The sequence below is a fragment of the Aedes albopictus genome, chromosome 3 (assembly GCF_035046485.1).
Source record: "Aedes albopictus strain Foshan chromosome 3, AalbF5, whole genome shotgun sequence".
Taxonomy (NCBI): Eukaryota; Metazoa; Arthropoda; class Insecta; order Diptera; family Culicidae; genus Aedes; species Aedes albopictus.
Window position 1 is genome coordinate 282,342,004 of NC_085138.1, and position 20,940 is coordinate 282,362,943.

At 36.9% G+C, this 20,940-nt stretch overlaps 1 protein-coding gene across 1 annotated transcript in view; it reads right to left on the reverse strand.

Moving 5' to 3' along the window:
* Nucleotides 1-20,940, reverse strand: part of LOC109418850 (matrix metalloproteinase-2-like) — a 513,298-nt gene that overhangs the window by 247,129 nt on the left and 245,229 nt on the right. The window lies entirely within an intron of this gene.

Sequence of the window (20,940 nt, forward strand, 5' to 3'; positions counted from 1 at the left end):
AGACTCTGTAGGTATCATCCCAAGGAGTCGCATGACGCCCGCTAACGCGCCTTAATCTATTTGTTCAGTGCCAGTTTAGCCACCCTGTAGGTCTCACTTCGCTCCATTCAATCCGCATCGGTGCGAGTTCTTTGCATTCTCCTTCTATAGCTTTTGGGCAGGATGCGCGGAGTTCTGCGATTTCTGGACACCACCAGTATACCTGTTTGCGTCCATTTCTGGGTAGGGATCGCCTTGGAAGATGATCTGGGATAACCACTTTGTAAGCGACTTTTAGAATTGTGAACGCTCGGAAATTCTCATACTCCAACTTGTCATTCTTCTTGGAGATTCCTTCCTTTCACTGCTCCGATGACTGTTTGGCCCCACAGATCCGGACTATTAGTCGGTGCAGGCAAGTGGTCAACTTTTCCGAGCCCAACTTGATGAGTTCAGCTCCGATACCATCCTTACCAGCTGACTTATTCTCCTTAAGCTGGTGGATAGTAACCTTAACTTTCCTTAACAAAGAGGTAGTTGACTCTTTTTTACTCCCTGCTGTACTGACGTTGGTCCTCCATGTCTGTACTCAGGTGTTTGTCGTAGTGCTGCTTCCACCTTTCAATCACCTTACGTCCGTACGTCAAGATGCTCCCGTCCATATCCCTGTAAATTTCTTTAGAACAGCACAGCAGTTCCATTTGTTCGCACTCCTCTTCCAGGCAGTGTTTTTTCCCATAAGAGTTGAATGAATCTCTGTTACAGAAAGTTCCGTCCATAACCTGTTAATCAGCTATCACCTTGTCGAGGTGAACGTCCTGTCCCAGTGACCTAGTTGTGTATACACAAAACATGCAAATTAACACTTTTAATGCGTATTTACTGACTGAAAATCGAGTGCAGCACAGAGAGCAAACAAAATTGTAAACATTCTACGTCCCACATGTGCTTCATCGCACATTTCGATATCCACGCCGTGCCGTCACGATGATCAAGCTGGAGTGTGGTGACTTTCATGGTGACGAGATTCACGACATTTGGCTATTCGTCATCTTGTTTGGTTTATGTACTTATTATGTTTAAAAAATCCTGTTTTTACCTTTGATAAAGTTCTGGTACTACGATCAGGCGTGAAGCTCTGCAACATAGAATGAAAATAATACTCGATCGAGCATGCAGTAGACAGTTGGTGATCTAGTAAAGTCAGAGACCCATACTGGGAACTCTTGTGCTGCACCAGATGTCCATTAGTCATTTTGTCTGCGATTAATTGCGATCCCCAGAAAAAACGAGAGACGGGAGATCAGAAACAATATGCCTCGCATATCTGCACCACAGCGTGAAATACGGCACATGTCTGGCCGAACATTTGAAAAGGGCCTATCTGCTTTGCGTAAACAAACATGTTTTTGTCTCTGTAGGGTCTATCTGCATCCACCCACGCACATCAACACCCTTATCAGAAAGAGTGTTCTTCAAGCTATCTCTCAAAGGTGTTGATGTGCGTGGGTGGATGCAGATGGGCCCTGCAGAGACAGTAACACGTTTGTTTACAAAAAGCAGATAGGCCCTTTTCAAATGTTCGTCCAGATGTGGACACGGTCTGGCGGAGCCAGCCGTTGTTGTTTTGATGTTATAATTTTTCAGACGAATTGGCCGAGAATTCCCAGCCTCTGTTCGTGATTCAATCAATTAGTAGACAATGCTAATTTGTTGCAAGAAGCGTCATCCGCGATCCGCGAGTTCGGTTGGTCGGTCTTGGCAAATTTCGTGATTCATTCCAGATGTGATGTCAGGAATTAAATTTTGTGTGTCTATAGTCCGGTACCCAATAATATTCATGACCGTGTATTTTTTTTCCGTGTGAATTTCCTTTTGTGTAAATTATATTTAGCGTGTTACACCGATCTGACAGGAAAAGGACTAAACATAAATTACGTAATGGGTACCGATTTTCCACGAAACAAAAATTACAAAAATGCTCAAACGATTGTGCGATATTTGCCAGAAAACCGTTCGCCAGAAAACCATTCGCCACAATGACAAACGCCAGAAAACCATTTGCCAGAAAGTACCATTTGCCAGAATACTATTTGCCCGAAAGTACCATTTGCCAGAATGTACCAATCCCCAGAATTTAATATTAAATATTAAGTTCTGGGGATTGGTACATTCTGGCAAATGGTACTTTCGGGCAAATAGAAATTTTCTCCGTTTTCTAAGAATTAATTGAAACTAAAGATGTGATTGTGAGAATTTGGTGGATATAATTCAGTCCATTTACATAAAAAAATGACATAATTTTCAATCGTTTACAATAATTCAATATTTTCACTGCTAGGATGATCTCTTGGTTTGTTCCGAGAAAGGACGACTAGCTCTAGAACAACGAAAACAACAGGAAATGATTCACCGGTAGTTCTTGAGCAAAGAGAAAATCGATGGCGAGACCCGCATAGAAAAATATTATTCATGCCATCGTTCTTATCATGCAATATCCATTGGTGAAATGATAACAATACAAACAGTAATCGTTTTATGATAAAATGATTTGGATTCAAAAAATCCAATCATTCAGAATTGTTTAAGGATCATAATGATACGTTGAATAATGTTTGAATAATTTTTATTATTCGGATGAAAAAAAATGCAGCGAAAAAATACTGTTTTCGACTGTTTGTTCACTATACTCGGTATTTAATAGTTAAATTAGGACACCATCATGTTATTATTCATTGTTATCTTATTAACAATGCCGATGATTGGCATTTTTATGTTTGTCACTTTTCTTCCACTACGATTGCGTGCATGTACCATAACTTTCCTGACCGCGAGCGGAGTTTCGAAACCCCTTGGAAGTTTCAGTTTCTAGTCATTTCGGGAATCAATATCACTTGCAGCGTAGTTTAAAGAGCCGAGGTCTTATAAAGAATAAAATATAGAGAAAGTATACGTTGCTCTGCTGGTACCAATAACGAAACTCGGCACACAAAATAATTGTAGCGCTGGCTGTTTCAGGCTCAAGTTGTGACAACTGATAATACTATGCTGCGATTACTGGTTCCGGCGAGCAGTTGCATCCAGCTAGTCATTGTAGGTCACTATATAACTTACCTTCCGATGCGGTCAATTCTGATAAAACAAGCAGATTCTTTCCTCTTGTCCGGCCGTCCGGCCACCCACGTTCAAGTCTACAAACTCAGCAGGATTTTATCTTTTAGAACCTGTACCACTTTAACGCACTCGCGACCACCAATTCAATTTGGTCTAGTACGGAGACACCGAGGCACCGCGCGACGAACAAGCATCAATAATACGGTTCGATTCCAGATCCAGCAAACTAAAAACACCGTAAATATAAACAATTATTCATATAATGATACAAAAACTTGACAGTGCCCGGCAAGTGCTCGCAGGGGTGTGTATTTTTTCTGGTCGATAAAGCAGATTTGATGAAATATTTCAATATTGTTTTTATTATTCACTGTATCGTAAAAAATATGATAAAGTGATTATAAAATGAATAATATCGGTAAAATTTTGTTCGAGAAAATTGGCATTTTTGAATGGTAACGATACTTAACAACCCATTCGGTCTATCATAAAATCCCTTTGAATGATAATTGCTATCATGGATATGATTCATTGTATCATTGATTTATAATCCGGATTATGATAATACGAATGATAGGAAAATTATATTCTGTATAATTGCTGTACGATACCGTTTTATTCGGGTTGTTCACAATTTGTGAACTTGACTGCGGAAAAAATTGTGACCATGAAGCTGTTAATACGTTAATCTTACAAAATCGTTAATCCACAAATCATATTTCATGTGATATTTTTTCGGTGAAAATTAAAAGACTCCTCCGGACAGTTGTCGACTGTCATGGCAATCAACCTGACCTGCAAACAAACATTTAATGATTGCTGGGATAAAAGCAAACCGGTGTTTTTTGCCTTTTTTTCCCTTCAGTGTTTCATATCTTATTCGTTGACGCCCTCCAATCCATCCGGGGAGGGTCCGCGACCACTTTCGCAATGTCATGTTCAGTGCTGAAAAATTCATTTCGTCATATCTAAATTCAATCACCTACAGCTCATTTTAGAAGCTGAACCTGAGAATATGGAATATAAAAAACTTGTGCGGCTAGATCAGTTCTGCAAGAAAGTCACGGAAAAACCGTTATTTTTTGAATATTTAAGGTAAAAGTCACGGACTATTTATGAAAAATGCCAAATGATATTCACCGTGAATATCATTTGCATTTTTCGAAGGTAGTTCGTGACATTTACCTTTAATATTCGAAAAATAATGGTTTTTCCGTGACTTTCTTGTAGAACTGATCTAGCCGCACAAGTTTTTCATATACCATATTCTCAGGTTCAGCTTCTAAAATGAGCTGTAGGTGATTGAATTTAGATATGACGAAATGAAATTTTCAGCACTGGTCATGTTTATTGCAATGGCCAGCGATTATTTTCAAATAAACAAGCAAAATAACAATAATAAAATGTGACAGGCAAGGGGGCGGACAGCTCGATCTGGGATCAAAATATCAGAAATATTAAAAATATTAATCCAAATATCATCAAATTGATCAAGTGTACTGCGACATTCGTTTTGTTTGTTATCATGTCAAATGATTTTGAAAAGTGATTAGACGAATCAGCATATGTAGTTCCTTGTAGTTCGAATCAGCGATAGCATTTCAATAAAATAATCAATTTGGTAAACGAAGCGCTCACGATTGCAATCTACCCCATGCCACCCAACCGTATAATTCCAACTCTTGCACAAGCATCTGGATTCATGCTTTATTTCAAGACGTTCATTGAGTGGGTCTTGAGCAAGCAGCAGTCTTAGCTAGAATTGCATCCTATCATTCTAAATATGGTCATCCGTGTTCTGTGTTTCGTATCGTGCTGTACACATTCGAAACTCTTGCATAATGTTTTTTTCTCGGATTGTAGCTATTGAAAAAAAAAACTGTTGCAAATCGCTACATTGTTGAATAGTAAAATCACAGATAACAGACGTTTATGCTTATATTGGCAATGTGTGTAAAAATGCTCAACAGCCATTTTGTATGTAACGAGCAGCTGAAACTCATGTGGCAATCATTTAGAGATGGCGCAGTGATCGATAGTCAGTGATCGCTTTCAAGATTGCATGCACTACGCAATTTTACATTCAATATTGTATTCGATCTTGAATGAAAGTGGAACTTTGAACTATTCTTGCATTCAAGTTAGATGTAATGTCGCAATCAGTTGAGTAGATGGCGGTAGTGAGCCAACGTATATCGTTTTGAACATTTACACAGGATTCTGCGAAAAATTTGTACTAGCATAAACATCTGTTATCTGTGGTAAAATTCTTGTTAATGGTTTCACTAGGTCATACCGTTTAAAATAAGCGTATCAAAAAAGCAAAATCCCTATCATAGTAGAAGGTAGCGAGCTCGCAACTTTTAGGTGGGAATGAGTTGAAAATAACTGTAATGTGAAAAGTGCTGAATATGCGTTACGAGATCATTTCAGACCCTGGATTGCACAACCGCTTGGGGTTAAAACATTGCACACGCATGCTCTAGACCGAAATTCTAAAATCATCAATCACGAAGTAATAGATTTACGTTTTATTTATGGATTGTGGTGTAAAATATAATATTATTTTATCTGTGTGACCAAGGAGAAAATCGCTCAGGAGACATCCAGTTGAGTGGTGATGTAGAAAATGGGTACTATCCACCACACGTTCGACGTGATACGTCGACACGTTATAAAAATTATGAATTTCATCGCACAACCTTCTCTACTGTATGGGTATCTGAAAGTGTAAAAATAGTTAGTTATGTCGTAGAAACTCACTCATGAATTTATTATCATTTGATATCGCTGAAATTCATTACCCTTCGATGTTTGCTATTTCTTTGCAACAGATTGGTTTATGACAGACGTACATTGAAAATAAAACGGGAGCTACTTGGATTGAACAAATGATTTTAATAAATATTAAAAATATCAACCAATATTAACCCCGATATCATCAAGCTGTCCGACCCCTTGGTGACAGGTCCTACAAGTAGGGAAGCAGATCACCTCCAACGCGAGATGCAATCCATACGGCGTTCATCGTAACGTCGTCGTTACAACAGTAGTTGCTCAGTTGCTGTCCACTGCTGTGGTGGCCATTTGGTATTGAGGAAGGTCAGGTTCGTGTCTATCCGCTCGTCGTGCAACGCCGAATGACAAATGCGAAAGAACGGAATAAAACAAAGGTGGCTATGCTGTTCGTCATCCGTCGCAACACGATGCCGGTTAATCCCATCACCATGTGCGGGTCACAGCAGTGTAGTACTAGAGTAAATCGAAGCGAATCATGTTCACCGCGGTTCGTCATGGTCAGGTCATCGCATCTCTGATGATGCTGATGATGATTCTCTGAATGATTTGCGCGAAACACCTGACAATAATTGATCTTCCAACAAGCGAAAGGTATTAAGAGATGGAGCTTTGTCCCACGGATTCATCACATCTTCCTGCAATTTGTGGTCTAGAATTGAGGTTAAGGTATTGGTAGTTTGGGCATTTCCCGCACTGATGACTAACTCCGAAAGAATCCCCCGCCAGAATCCACAGGTACTGGGGTCATTGTTACGTCGTCAATGCCTCTATTAAACTAGCCGCCATATTTGGAAACAATTTCGCATTTTCTCTTTCCATCGCTTTATTCGCGGCGTTCGTTGGTCGCTCTGTCGTTAATCCAAAACGGCGTGGCGCCCATTTGAAACAGCGACTTAATCGCCCCAGCACGTTGCAAAGTGGTCTCCTGGGCTCTTTGTTTCTTTTTCTGCACACGTGCCCGTTTGACGTTTGATTGGCGCCTTTTGCTCTTTTTGTGAGGCGTATAAAACCTTTTGTAATGTTGAGACTGGACGCTAGGCAGTTGTGTCATTTGTATTTTTTTTTTCTAATTAGTCTTATATTGGAGTTCTGACTTTGTTAGATGTGCGCAGATAAGCACTGGCTTTGTTGTTTTTCTAAATGTATGATCATATTTCAGGCCAAACATGTCTAAAGGTCCTATCTGCAGAAGAGAGGCTCTCTTTGGTTTCCCTCTCTTTCGTTAATATCTCAGCTGTTTAGTTGTATTATGATTATCTCCTTGCATTGAACGATGGTTAAAACAATCGTCTTTTGATTTGTACTGGAAAAATAGTTGAAAAGTGAACCATTAAATTGCAATAATTGAAAGAGAAAGTGAACGAAGAGAGCCTCTCAAATGCAGATAGGACCTATTGAAATGTTTGGCCTGATTTATAGTAATTGTTTCAATTATTATTTATTTTTATAGAGTGTGAAATTCTCTCCTTCTCTTTCACTCTTACAGAAATTTTATGAACAACAAGGCCAAGAAGTCCCAAACAAAATCAAAACAATGCAGTACCCTTTACAGCTTTACAGCAGTTGCTAGCACAACACGCGGCAGTTGCTATGAAAACCGCTAAACCACAGACAAACTGACGTAACACTTGCGAATTTTCCATCGACCACGCTTTTAACGATCATTTTAAATTTTCATAGTTGTGGCTTTCACAACCAGAGGCGCGCGCATCGTTTTTCTATGTGTTTTACGTTTCACACTAGCGCCTTCTGTTGACGATATTCCACAACACAGTGATTCGTGCAACTTTTCCACCAGGTGATGGTAGTGTGAACTGGGCGATGGATTTCCATGAAAATCGTTCAAGGTGTAACGTCTGTTTGTCTGTGGCTAAACACTTAAAAACAAACTTTTGATTATACCACAGATAACAGACGTTTATGCTTATATTGGCAATGTGTGTAAAAATGCTCAACAGCCATTTTGTATGTAACGAGCAGCTGAAACTCATGTGGCAATCATTTAGAGATGGCGCAGTGATCGATAGTCAGTGATCGCTTTCAAGATTGCATGCACTACGCAATTTTACATTCAATATTGTATTCGATCTTGAATGAAAGTGGAACTTTGAACTATTCTTGCATTCAAGTTAGATGTAATGTCGCAATCAGTTGAGTAGATGGCGGTAGTGAGCCAACGTATATCGTTTTGAACATTTACACAGGATTCTGCGAAAAATTTGTACTAGCATAAACATCTGTTATCTGTGATTATACCTAATTTATTATATTTTGATAACAATACCAAAGCATCTCACAAACTGTTTCAAGAAAGACAGAAGGAATTTCTGGAGGAATTCATTTCAGAATTGCTGGAGAAATTGGGGATTCTTCAAAAAAGTCCTGTAAGAATTTTAAAAGGAACTCATGCAAGAATTCCTCAAGGAATTCCATGAAAAAATCATGGAGCTTCTAATGAACCCTGGAGGAGTTCCATAAAAAAAAAAACATCTGAGAGAATTGGAAAATGAACTTCCGGAGGAATATCAGAAGCAACTCCACAAGGAGTCCCGAAAGAAGTCCTTGGAGGAATTCCAGAAAAAAAATCCTCGAGGAATCCTTAAAAAATCACAGAAGGAACTCCTAGTGGAATTTAGGAAGTAATATCTGAATCCCAAAAAGAACTCCTGGAGGAAACCCAGAAGGAACTGCTGGATAAAAGATTTCCTGGAGAAACAAATTTCGAGAAGAGCTTCTTGAGGGATCACGGAAAGAGCTTGTGGAAAAATACCGAAAGAAATCCCGGTTTCAATTCCTGGGGATATGTCAGAAGAAACTCCTGGTGGAATCTCAGATGAAAATTCTGGGGGAAACCATGAAGGAGCTGCCGAAGGAACCATAGAAGAAACTCCGGGGGTAGTGTTTGAAAGATCTTCTGGAGTAATTTTAAATCAACTTTAATTTCAAGGAATTTCTGTCAAAACACCTGGAAGAATTTGTAGATTCCAGGAGAAGCTGAAGATCTGTATTTTCTGGTAGAAATGTTAGCTGTAGTTCTACGGAGAGTTCTGGTGCAAGCCTCCAAGCATTTTTCGCTGATTTTTCGAATAATTTTCTGAAGGACTCTTGCTGAAGCTGCTATCGGATTTGCTGGACGAAGCTCTGGCAAGTTGTGAGGACGTTTTTAGGTTAAATATCCCAAGTAACAATTCCATTGCAAAACAACAGAAACACAGTTTCAAATTTAGAACATATATACAATGTAATGAAACAAACAAACGAACAAACAGCGGAACTAAAGTTGATATACCTAGGATTAAGGTAATTCTCTTAAATTGTTAAAGCTAATCAATGTATTCAAAAAAAATGAAATAAAAAGAACTTTAATTAAAAAAAAATTCAATTCCATTGCTGATTGGTTTTGCTTGATTTTTATTAGGGTTTTATTACAGCAATAATTAAAACTCACAGTTTTATGATTACTTTTATGAAAACCATTGATGAAATGTTTCATAGTATACTTGAAGATATCCATGAAGCCAGATTTTAAGAGTAAACAAAACTCTCCGATATGTAAACCTTCTGGCATTCTTTATTACCACAAAAAAACTGTTCAAACTCTCAATAGATGGCGATCTGCTCGTTTAGTTACGACATCTGTTGGCGAAAAAGCAGAAACTATGACACTGCTAGGTTTATTGCGGTCATCATAAAAGTAAACTTGCTTTCGTTTTATTTTCGCTAATTATGGTCGTCGCCATATTGAAGAATCAGATACGTAAATGGAAAATAGTTTAAATTGCTCAAATAAGAACGAATTGATAGTTTGCCATCATTTCCATAGCATGCTCACATAAATAAACTCCCTCAGCTGAGTTTTCTTATAATTCGAGATAGATTTACTAAATTAACAAATTAACAAATTTATTTCATTCCAAGATGATAATATTCACCATTTTCGAAGGGCATTAATTTTATGTTTCTGCAGCCTCAACATTCACGGTAAAATTGAATGCGCATAAGCCTAGCACCAATATAACTCTTAAATTATTTGTTTGAAATGATCGCTTTCTACTTGCGAATAATATCTCTTCCTGAACTTTACTTGCCATTGAAGAAGCATCTCTTTTTTTATCTGTCATAATTTTTGTTGAAAAAAAAAACAACAACGATGATTGTTGAACCTCTTTTCGAGTATGGAAAAATTTCCAACTAGGTTTTAAAACAGTTTTATTGCTACTTTTGATGCGGTTCGCAATACCTCTCCGAGTGTGGTCCACTTAGCCGGTTGATGCTCTTAAAGAGGTTATCAAGAGGTTTTGATGTATGAATCAGTTTTATTGGAAGTATTATTAAATTGATCATGAAAACCTCTTATAGAGCCGCACAAAACTTAAAATGTTACTTGGGATGGGAACAGTCTCTTAATCCTTGCGGTTTAAATTTGTAAAAAATTCAGAGTGGTATTTCAGATGACATCCTTGAGGTCAGTGAAGGAAATCTTAACACAATACTTACGAAAGTTTTTGAAAAAGTTTCCTTTTTCAGCTTTTAGATAATGTTTTAAAGTTTTATCTATAATTTTGTAAGACTGACGTCACCTTATTTCATCAGAAACATATAGAAACTATTTTCAAGCAATTCTTTTGAAAAGCACAGCACTATACATTTTATCGTCTCAGTGGCGTAGCAAGGGGTTGCAGAGTAGGGTACGGTCCGCACCGGGCCCCTGAATTAAGGGAAGGTTTCTAACACTTGTTTGAATAAAGTTCAATACTTCGCAGATCAGGAACCCCTTTGCGATTAACACTCCCACTGCCATGCTATAAATCACTTACACCAACTGCCATGCCTCAAAACAGTGGGAACGGTATTTTTCAACTGCTAATATCTCAGCCGTTTTTCATCCGATTTGCAAAATTTTTGAAGCAATGAATTTTCCCAGCCTTCTAGATGAATTTAAAATTTTCAAACTATGGATTTGACCAAAGCTCTATTTTTGAGTACTCAAAAACTCGGAGCAAGTACCTTAAAAAATACTGTTTTTCTGGATCCATTCCGAATGTAAATTAGTTTGCACGCTTATTTTAATGTTGAATTGCCCATATTAATAAAGCAAAATTATTGCAAAGAAATATATGGAGATACTCATTATTTAAGACTATAAAATCTTCACAAAATTACGTATAATACAGAAAATTTGTATATTCGATTTGAACTTTGTATTCATCGTGACAACCCCTGTGTTTTATTGCTTGAAACCAATCACGTGCACATGAGAAATCATTTTCCAAACGAAAGTGAAAAGTGTGAATCTCAGAAACTACAAAATTTTCAAAAAATCACGTATAATACAGGAAATTCGTATTTTCAGTTTGAACTTCACGTTCATCGCGACAATCTCCATGTTATATTGCTTGAAAACAATCACGTGTACATAAGAATACATTTACAGATAAATGAGGACAAGTGTGGTTCATAAAAACTACAAAATCTTCACAAAATTACGTGTAATACAGAAAATTTTTATCTTCGGTTTGAACTTCACATTCATCGCGACAACCCCTGTGTTTTATTGCTAGAAAACAATCACGTGTACATGAGAAAACTTTTTCAGAACGATTGTGAAAAGTGTGTATTTTAGAAACTACAAAAGTTTCATAAAATCACATAAAATACAGGATTTTTTTATTTTCAGTTTGAACTTTACGTTCATCGCGATAATCCCCATGTTATATTGCTTGAAAATAATCGCGTGTACATGAGAATACATCTACAGATAAATGGGGACAAGTGTGAATCATAAAAACTACAAAATCTTCACAAAATTACGTATAATACAGAAAATTTGTATATTCGGTTTGAACTTTACATTCATCGCGACAACCCCTGTGTTTTATTGCTTGAAAACAATCACGTGTACATAAGAAAGCTTCTTCCAATCGATTGTGAAAAGTGTGTGTTTTAGTAACTACAAAATTTTCACAAAACCACGTATATCACAGGAAATTTGTCTTTTCAGTTTGAACTTCACGTCCATCTCGACAACCCTTGTGTTTATTGCTTGAAAACAATCACGTGTACATTAGAAAACTTCTTCCAATCGATTGTGAAAAGTGTGTGTTTTAGTAACTACAAAATTTTCACAAAATCACGTATAATACAGGGAATTCGTATTTTCAGTTCGAACTTTACGTTCATCGCGACAATCCTTGTGTTTTATTGCTTGAAAACAATCACGTGCACATAGGAAAACTTTTTCAAAGCATTTGTGAGAAGTGTGAATCATCAAAACTACAAAATCTTCACAAAATTACGTACAATACAGAAATGTTGTATATTCGGTTCGAACTTTACACTCATCGTGACAATCCTTGTGTTATATTGTTTCAAAGCAATCACGTGTATATAAGAATAAACTTACAGATCACTGGAAACATGGATTCCTACATTTTTTTTTCTTCTAAGCATTCCTACAGAAATTGTTTCAAGAATTGTTGAGAAAACTTTCCTGGGATTTCCTAAGTAATTCCTCGGACCTGGTGTGATGGTTAGTTAAAGCACAGGCATTTCACCCCGAGGGCCTGGCATCAAATCCCACTCCCGAAAAAACACACAATATGTGAGTTCTTCCTTCGGAAGGGAAGTAAAGCGTGGGTCCCGAGATGAACTAGCCAAGGGCTAAAAATCTCGTTAATACAGATAAAAAAAAATAATTCCTCATGGGATTGCTTATGAGATTCCTCATTGAATTTCTTCAGGAATTCATCCCGAGATTATTTCTTCTGTGTTTATTTCAGGAACAACTGCAGGAATAATTTTAAAAATTCCTCCAAGAATTCCCCAGGAACTCTTTTAAGAATTTCTTTAGGACTTCCTCTTGGAATTCTTTCAGGAATTCCTCCAGGAAATAATCCAGTACTTTCTCCTGGAACTTTTTATGGATTCCCTTAGGAATGCCTCTTGGAATTGCTTCCAGGATTCATCCTGGGGTTTCTACAGGAACGCCTGCAGGGATTCCTTCAGGATTGCTACAGGGATTCATCCAAAAGTTCATCCACTCTTTCTATAATTACTTCAGGATTTCTCCAAGAATTCCATCTGTGATTTATTCAGGAACTTATCATGGGATTTCTCAACGAATTTGTTCAGGAATTCCTCTAAGAATTCTTCCAGTGATTTCTCTGGGGGTTGTTTCAGGGATTCCTCTAAAAACTCCTCCAAGGAATCCTACTGAAATGCCTCTAATTTTTTTTTATCATATTCCTATAGGAATTCCTTCAGAAATGCTTCCAGGAATTCTTGTAGAGATTCCTCCATGAGTTTCTCCAGAGATTCCTCAGGAAATCCCTACACGCTTTCGTCTAGGGTATCTTCCAGAAACTCCTTCAGGAATTTCTCCAAGGCTTCGCTCGGAAATTCCTTCCGTGATTCTTTCTGGAACAACTTATTTTAAAAATTCCCCCAGTAACTTTTCTTAGGATTCCTTCAGGAATTTCTCCTTGAATTCTTTAAGGAACTCCTCCAGGTATAAATTCAGTACTTCCATCAGGAACTGTTTAGGGATTCTCTTGGGAATTCCTTGGGATTCTTCAGGAATTCCTATAGAGTTTTCTTCAGGAACTGCTATAGGGATTCCTCCAAGAATTCCATCAGGATTTTCCCTAGGAATTCCTACATGATTTTTTCCAGTAAATATTCAGGGGATTCCTCCAAGGGTTTTTCCAGATACTTCTACAGGAATTCCTCCAAAGATTTCTCCAGGAATTTATTCAAGGGTTCCTCCAAGAATTCCACTACGAATTCTCCTCGGCATTCTTCCAGGAATTTATTCAGGGATTTTCCAGGGATTCCAACTTGGATTCATGAAGAAAATTTTCCAGGGTGCTTTTCAGCGATTCCTTCAGGGATCCCTCTTGATATTCCTCCAGGAATTCATGCAGGCATTCCTCAAATATAGGAAAATTCTCCAGAAAATTCACCAGGAATTTATCTAGAAATTCCTCCATAAATTCTGTCATAAATTCATCCAAGAATTTCTCTATGAAATTCTTCAGGGATCCCTTCAAAAATTCTTTAAGGATTATCTCTAGGAAGACCCTTTGAAATTTTTCCAGGGATTCCTTCAGGAATTCTTCCAGATTTTCCTCCAGTAATTGCTGCAGCGATTCCTTCAGGAATTCTGCAAAGAGAATTCTTCCAGAAATTTATTCGGAGATTTCCGCACGAATTTCTCTAAGGATTTCTCCAGGGATTTTTCAAAAATTCCCTTGAGGATTTCTTCATAAATTCCTCCAGAAATTCCTCTAGAAATTCCTACAGGAACTTTTCAAGATTTTTACAAATTTTTACTAAAAAAATCTCCCAGAGTTCCTTTGGCGATTCCTCCAAAAGTTCATCCAATAACTATTTCAATGATTCCTCTAGGGGATTCCTCCAGGTAATCTTCCAGATATTCCTCCAGAAATTCTCACAGAAATATCTCCAGGAATTCCTCTAGGATTTAGTCTAGGAATTGCTCCAGGAACTCCTGCAGGAAAATCTCCAGGAAATGCCCCAGGAATTTCTCCAGGAGTTGATACAAAAATTGCTCATGGACATTCTTCAGAAATTATGTCAGCAATTTCTCCAGGAATTTCTCCAGAAAATTTTTTAGGAATGTCTTCAAAAATTCTTGCAGGAAATTCTCCAGGAATACCTTAAGGATTTTTTAGGACTTCCTTCAGGCATTTCTCCAGGAATTGTTTCAAGAATTGTTTCAATGATTCCTCCTGCGATTTCTCCATGAATTTCTCCAGGGCGTTTCTCAAGAATTCCTCCAGGAAATCCTTCGAAGATTCCTCCAAGAAATACTTCAAAGATTCATCCAGGAAATCGTTCAGAAATTCCTCTAAGAATCTTCTAGGGATTTCTTCAGAAATCCTTCCAGGATTTTTTCCAGGGATACTTTCAGGAATTCCTCTAGAAATTCCTCTAGAAGTTGCTTCAGGAATTCCTCCTGGGATTTCTCACAAATTTCTCTAAGGATTCCACTAGGCATTAGTTCAGTAATTCCTTCGTAAATTTCTCCAGGAATCCCTTCAGAAATTCCTCTAGAAATTCCTTCAGGAATTTCTCAAGGGATTTTTTCAGAAAAATAAATTTTCCAGATTTCCTTTAGAGATATCTCCAAAAATTCATCCAGTAATTCTTTCAAGAATTTCTCTAGTGATTCATCCAGGAATTCCTTCAAGGATTCCTCCAACACTCCTCACAGGAATACTTTTAGGAATTCCTCCAGGCATTCCTTCAGGATTTTATCAAGGAATTTCTCCAGGAACTCCTCCGGGAATAACTCCAGGAATTTCTTCAGGAATTCTTCCAGGAAATGCTCCTGGACATCTTGCAGATTTCAGATTTTTCCAGAGATTCTTCCGGGAAATTCTTCGAAAATTCATCCAGGAAATCCTCCAGAAATTCCTCTAAGGATTCTTTCAGGAAATCCTTCTGAAATTTCTCAAGGGATTTTTCTAGAAATTTCTCCAGAAGTTCCTTCCAGAATTCCTCTGGATATTTCACCAGGATTTGCTCCAAGAGCTCCATCAGGTATATATCCAGGAATTGCTACTGGGTCTCATCCAAGAATTCCTCAGGGGGTTACGCCAGGAATTCATTTAAAAGTTGCTCCGTGCATTCCTTCAGGATTCTCTCTAGAGATTTTTTCAGGAATTGCTTCAGACATTCCTCCAGGAATTCCTTCACGGATTACTCCAAGAATTTCTTCAGAGGTTCCTTCAGTAATTCCTCCAAGACTTTCTCTAGGAATTCCTTAAGAGATTTCTTTAAAAACTTTTCTAGGGATCCCTCCTATAATTCCTTCAGGATTTTTTTAAGAAATTACTCCAAGGAACCCTCATGAAATTTATATAGGATTTCTTCTAGGAATTCCTCAAGAGATTTCTTAACAAATTTCTCGAAGGACTCCTCCCAGAGTTTATCCAATAATTCCTCTTGATATAGTTTTAGATAATACTCCAGGGATTCCTTCGGAAATTCTTACGGCATTTATCCTGGAAGTCTTCCAGGGATTTCTCATGGAATTCTACAAGTGATATCTTCAGAAATTCCTCTCAGGTTCTTTTCTAAAATGTAGTTAGAAGTTCCTTCAGAAATTTCAGAAATTCTTCAGTCATCTTTTGCAGGGATGTACCCACGAATTTTTCCAGGATTATTTGATATTTTTTTTATTATTTCAACAATTTCTGGAGGAATTTATGCAGCGAATAGTATTGGAAGATAATTTAATAAGGTGCATACAAGAACCAGGAAATTATCCAAGGATTCTTTCAGTAACCCCTCCAGCAGTTTCTTCAGAAGTTTACTCAGCGGTTCCATTAGTAATTCTTTCAATAAGCAAGACTCTTAGTCCTCCAAGGAAACTTCCAAGCAACACACATGCCACAAAAAAGTCACGACAGGGCAGGTTTTAGATTATGCAGAAGTCACAGTGACTTACTATAAACATCTAGATACTTACATGCTAATAGTGCTTTCATACATTTCTCCAGGGAATCCTTCAGGAATTCACCCAGGGAAGATTCTTTCGGAATTCTCCCATGAATTCATCCCGAAATTTCTCTCAAAAATGCAGCAGGAATTCCTCCAGGAAATTCTTCCAAACATTTTTCTTTGAATAAACTCTAGGATTTTTTAAATTCTTCTAAGGATCCTTCTGGAAATACGTTCATTGACATTTCTGTATGATTATGCTCTGACATTAGTGCATGCAGTATATGGGTATATAATACCACCTTTAGAGAGATTCCAACAAGGATGTACTCGGAACAATTCAACTGAAGGTTATTTCAAAATAATTATACAAAGAGGATGCCGCTACGAACGTTGTGTTTTCACCAAAACTAAAAAAAAATCTGTATTTTACGTAATTTTGTGAAGATATTGTAGTTCTAATAGTTCCTCATTCTCACAATCATTCTGAGAATGTATTCTTATGTACTTGATTATTTTCATGCAAAAAAGCAATAAGGTTGTCACGATCAATGCTGAGCTCGAACTTAAAATACATTTATCTTGCATTATACCAGTGGTTTTCAACCAGGGGGAATTCCCCCATAGGGGGGAGTTTCGTTCTTTCATGCGGGGAATTGCCAATTGAAGAATATCATCTTATGATTTTATCTAAAGAACGAAGAAACAATTTTCAACATTGAACATTTTCAGTGTATCGTGAATCATCGTCGTTAAAATGTAAGTGTACACTCTCAGAAAAAAACCATGTAAATTTAAGTTCACTTGAATGCACATAAAAGGAGCGGCCCGTTTGACACTAATTTACGTCTTCTATCACAAATAAAATCGAGCTAGCAATCGCTAGAGCTGAAGCGAGAGATAAAACATGTGTAAGTTAAACCCTGTATTTCACGTAATTTTTTGAAGATTTTGTAGTTTTCAAGAATCATACTTATCATGCGCATGTTGAGTTCCAACCACAAATACAAACTTCCAGTAGTATACGTAAAATTGTGAAAACTGTGCAGTTGTTATGATTCATACTTCTCCCTATCGCTGTGGAAATGTATTCTTATGTATGTATGTGATTGTTTTGAAACAATGAGAGACATGGATTGTTGCGACGGACGTCAAGTGTAAAACTGAAAATACAAATTTCTAGTATTTCACGTAATTTTGTGTTTTTCTTTAGTTCCTAAGATTTACACATTTCACATTCGTTTTGAAAAAGTATTCTTATGCACATGCGATAGTTCTCAAGCAATAAAACGCAGGGGTTGTTACGGCAAATGTGAAGTTCAAACCGAATATACTTATTTACTGTATTATACGTAATTTTGTGAAGATTTTGTATTTTTTACGATTCACACTTCTCACTTTCGCGTTGAAAAGTATTCCTATGTACACGTGATTGTTTTCAAGCAATAAAACACTAGGGTTGTCGCGATGAACACAAAGTTCAAATCGAATATACAAATTTCCTGTATTATACGTGATTTTATGAAAAATTTGTAGTTTCTGAAATACACACTTTTCACAATCGTTTGGAAAAAGATTTCTCATGTGCACGTGATTGGTTTCAAGCAATAAAACACAGGGGTTGTCGCGATGAATATAAAGTTCAAACCGAATATACAAATTTTCTGTATTGTACGTAGTTTTGTGAAGATTTTGTAGTTTTTATGATTCACACTTGTCCCCATTTATCTGTAAATGTATTCTTATGTACACGTGATTGTTTTCAAGCAATATAACATGGGGATTGTCACGATGAACGTAAAGTTCAAACTGAAAATACAAATTTCCTGTATTATACGTGATTTTTTGAAAATTTTGTAGTTTCTGAGATTCACACTTTTCACAATCGTTTGGAAAAAGATTTCTCATGTGCACGTGATTGTTTTCAAGCAATAAAACACAGGGGTTATCGCGATGAAAACAAAGTTCATATCGAATATACAAATTTTCTATATTGTACGTAATTTTGTGAAGATTTTGTAGTTTTTATGATTCACACTTGTCCCCATTTATCTGTTAATGTATTCTTATGTACACGTGATTATGTTCAAGCAATATAATATGGGGATTGTCGCGATGGACGTAAAGTTCAAACTGAAAATACGAATTTCCTGTATTATACGTGATTTTATGATTTTTTTTTAGTTTCAACGATTCACACTTTTCACAATCGTTCGGAAAAAGATTTCTCATGTGCACGTGATTGGTTTCAAGCAATAAAACACAGGGGTTGTCGCGATGAATACAAAGTTCATATCGAATATACAAATTTTCTGTATTGTACGTAATTTTGTGAAAATTTTGTAGTTTTTATGATTTACACTTGTCCCCATTTATTTGTAAATCTATTCTTATGTACACGTGATTGTTTTCAAGCAATTTAACATGGGGATTGTCGCGATGAACGTAGAGTTCAAACTGAAAATACGAATTTCCTGTATTATACGTGATTTTATGAAAAATTTGTAGTTTCTGAAACACACACTTTTCACAATCGTTTGGAAAAAGATTTCTCATGTGCACGTGATTGTTTTCAAGCAATAAAACACAGGGGTTATCGCGATGAAAACAAAGTTCAAATCGAATATACAAATTTTCTGTATTATACGTAATTTTGTGAAGATTTTATAGTCTTAAATAATGAGTATCTCCATATATTTCTTTGCAATAATTTTGCTTTATTAATATGGGCAATTCAACATTAAAATATGCGTGGAAACTAATTTACATTCGGAATGGCTCCAGAAAAACAGCATTTTTAAGGCACTTGCTCCGAGTTTTTGAGTACTCAAAAATAGAACTTTGGTCAAATCCATAGTTTGAAAATTTTATATTCATCTAGAAATCTGGGAAAATTCATAGCTTCAAAAATTTTGTAAATCGGATGACAAACGGCTGAGTTATATCAAGTTGAAATTACCGTTCCCACTGTTTGGGAGGCATGGCAGTGGGAGTGTTAACAAGAGTTTTTGAAATGAAAAAGTCACATTATTGATAGTTGTAAATATACGCGTTCTATTCCAGTAGTTTTCTTTAAGTCAGTTAATTTAGTTTAGAAGTTTGTTGATTACTCATTAAAGTTCACGAACATTATGAAAAGGCCCCTGATATCCTATTCATAGAACTAAACCTAGTTTTTGACTTAGCTGTGGCTGAATTTCAGTAGCCCCAATGAAAACATTTTTTGAGTATTTCATATACACCCCGTCAGTACCTAGTGATTCACTAGGTATCACGATTATTGTTGAAAGCATAGATTTTTATCTACCAGTTACTTCAACGAGTTCTACAAAAAATCCTCTGAGATTTACTTCAGAACTTTTTTCAGGGAATGCCTAAGAAATTCTTCTACTAATTCATTTAGGAATACAAACAATAATTGCTTCAGGAGCTCCTCCAAGCATTTCTTCATGAATTCCTTCAAAAGTATTTGTAGGGAGTTCTTCAAGCACCTCTACGGATTCCTTCATAAAGTCCTTCAAGGAATCCTTCAGATGAACCCTGACGAAGTTTTCCAAGGATTCGTTTAGAGATTTCTCCAAGAAGGAATCCTGCAGGAGTTCCTCATGGAAAATATCTTTGATGAATTTCGGAGATCATGCTTGGAGCCACACCTGAACTGATCTTTGGCAGTTTTTCTAAAAGAGTTTTGGGGGTATTCCCGAAAAAATCTTTGTAGAAATTCTTGCAGGAATTTTTGGAGGAATTTCTAACTAAAGGAATCCTTGACGAATTATCTAGATGAATTCTAAGATGTATTAGGAAAGAATCATTTGGTTGATTTTGGAGGTATCTTTGATAATATTCTTGAAGGATTACTGCAAAAAAAATACTACGACTTCAGGGAACAACATCGTGAATAAGTTTGCGTGCCATGCTACAATTTCCGTGTATGTATTAGCATGTACAGTCAAGTTTTAATGTTCCTTTTAATCGTTGAGGGCGTTTCAACCATGTCACCTGCGACACAGTGGGAGCTGTCTATCTTGTTATTAGCCATCTTCGATAACATGTAAACAGGACCCAAAAACATTTAGTGAACAAACATGTATTGCTTGCGGTAGGTCTCATCTCGATCCACCTACATACACTTACACTACCCGCCAATAATATGGAATCGTTGCAATACTCAGTATTGCAGCACCCAAAAAGTTTGGCATCACCCAAAATAAGGAGGAAAAATAGAGTAAACGTAGAACCAATTAGGTTGTGGGTACAAGTTGCATTTTGAAAGAGAATTAAGGGAGTCATAAGTGATATGTGCCTCAAAGACCTGAAATAATCACATTTTAGGGTGATGCCAAACTTTTTTGGGTGCTGCAATATTCAGTATGAGTGTTGCGATATGCGATTCCATATTTATGGCGGGTAGTGTATACCTACTTACTAACAAATACCGTAATGTGTGTTCTTCTTGATAATGGTGCACGATCGAATCAAGTTAATCATCAAAAAGCACGTAGGCATTTTCCCACTATGAGGAACTACGTAAAAGATTCTTGAACATATTTTTGTTAGTTTTTTTTTATTTCATAGTGGATT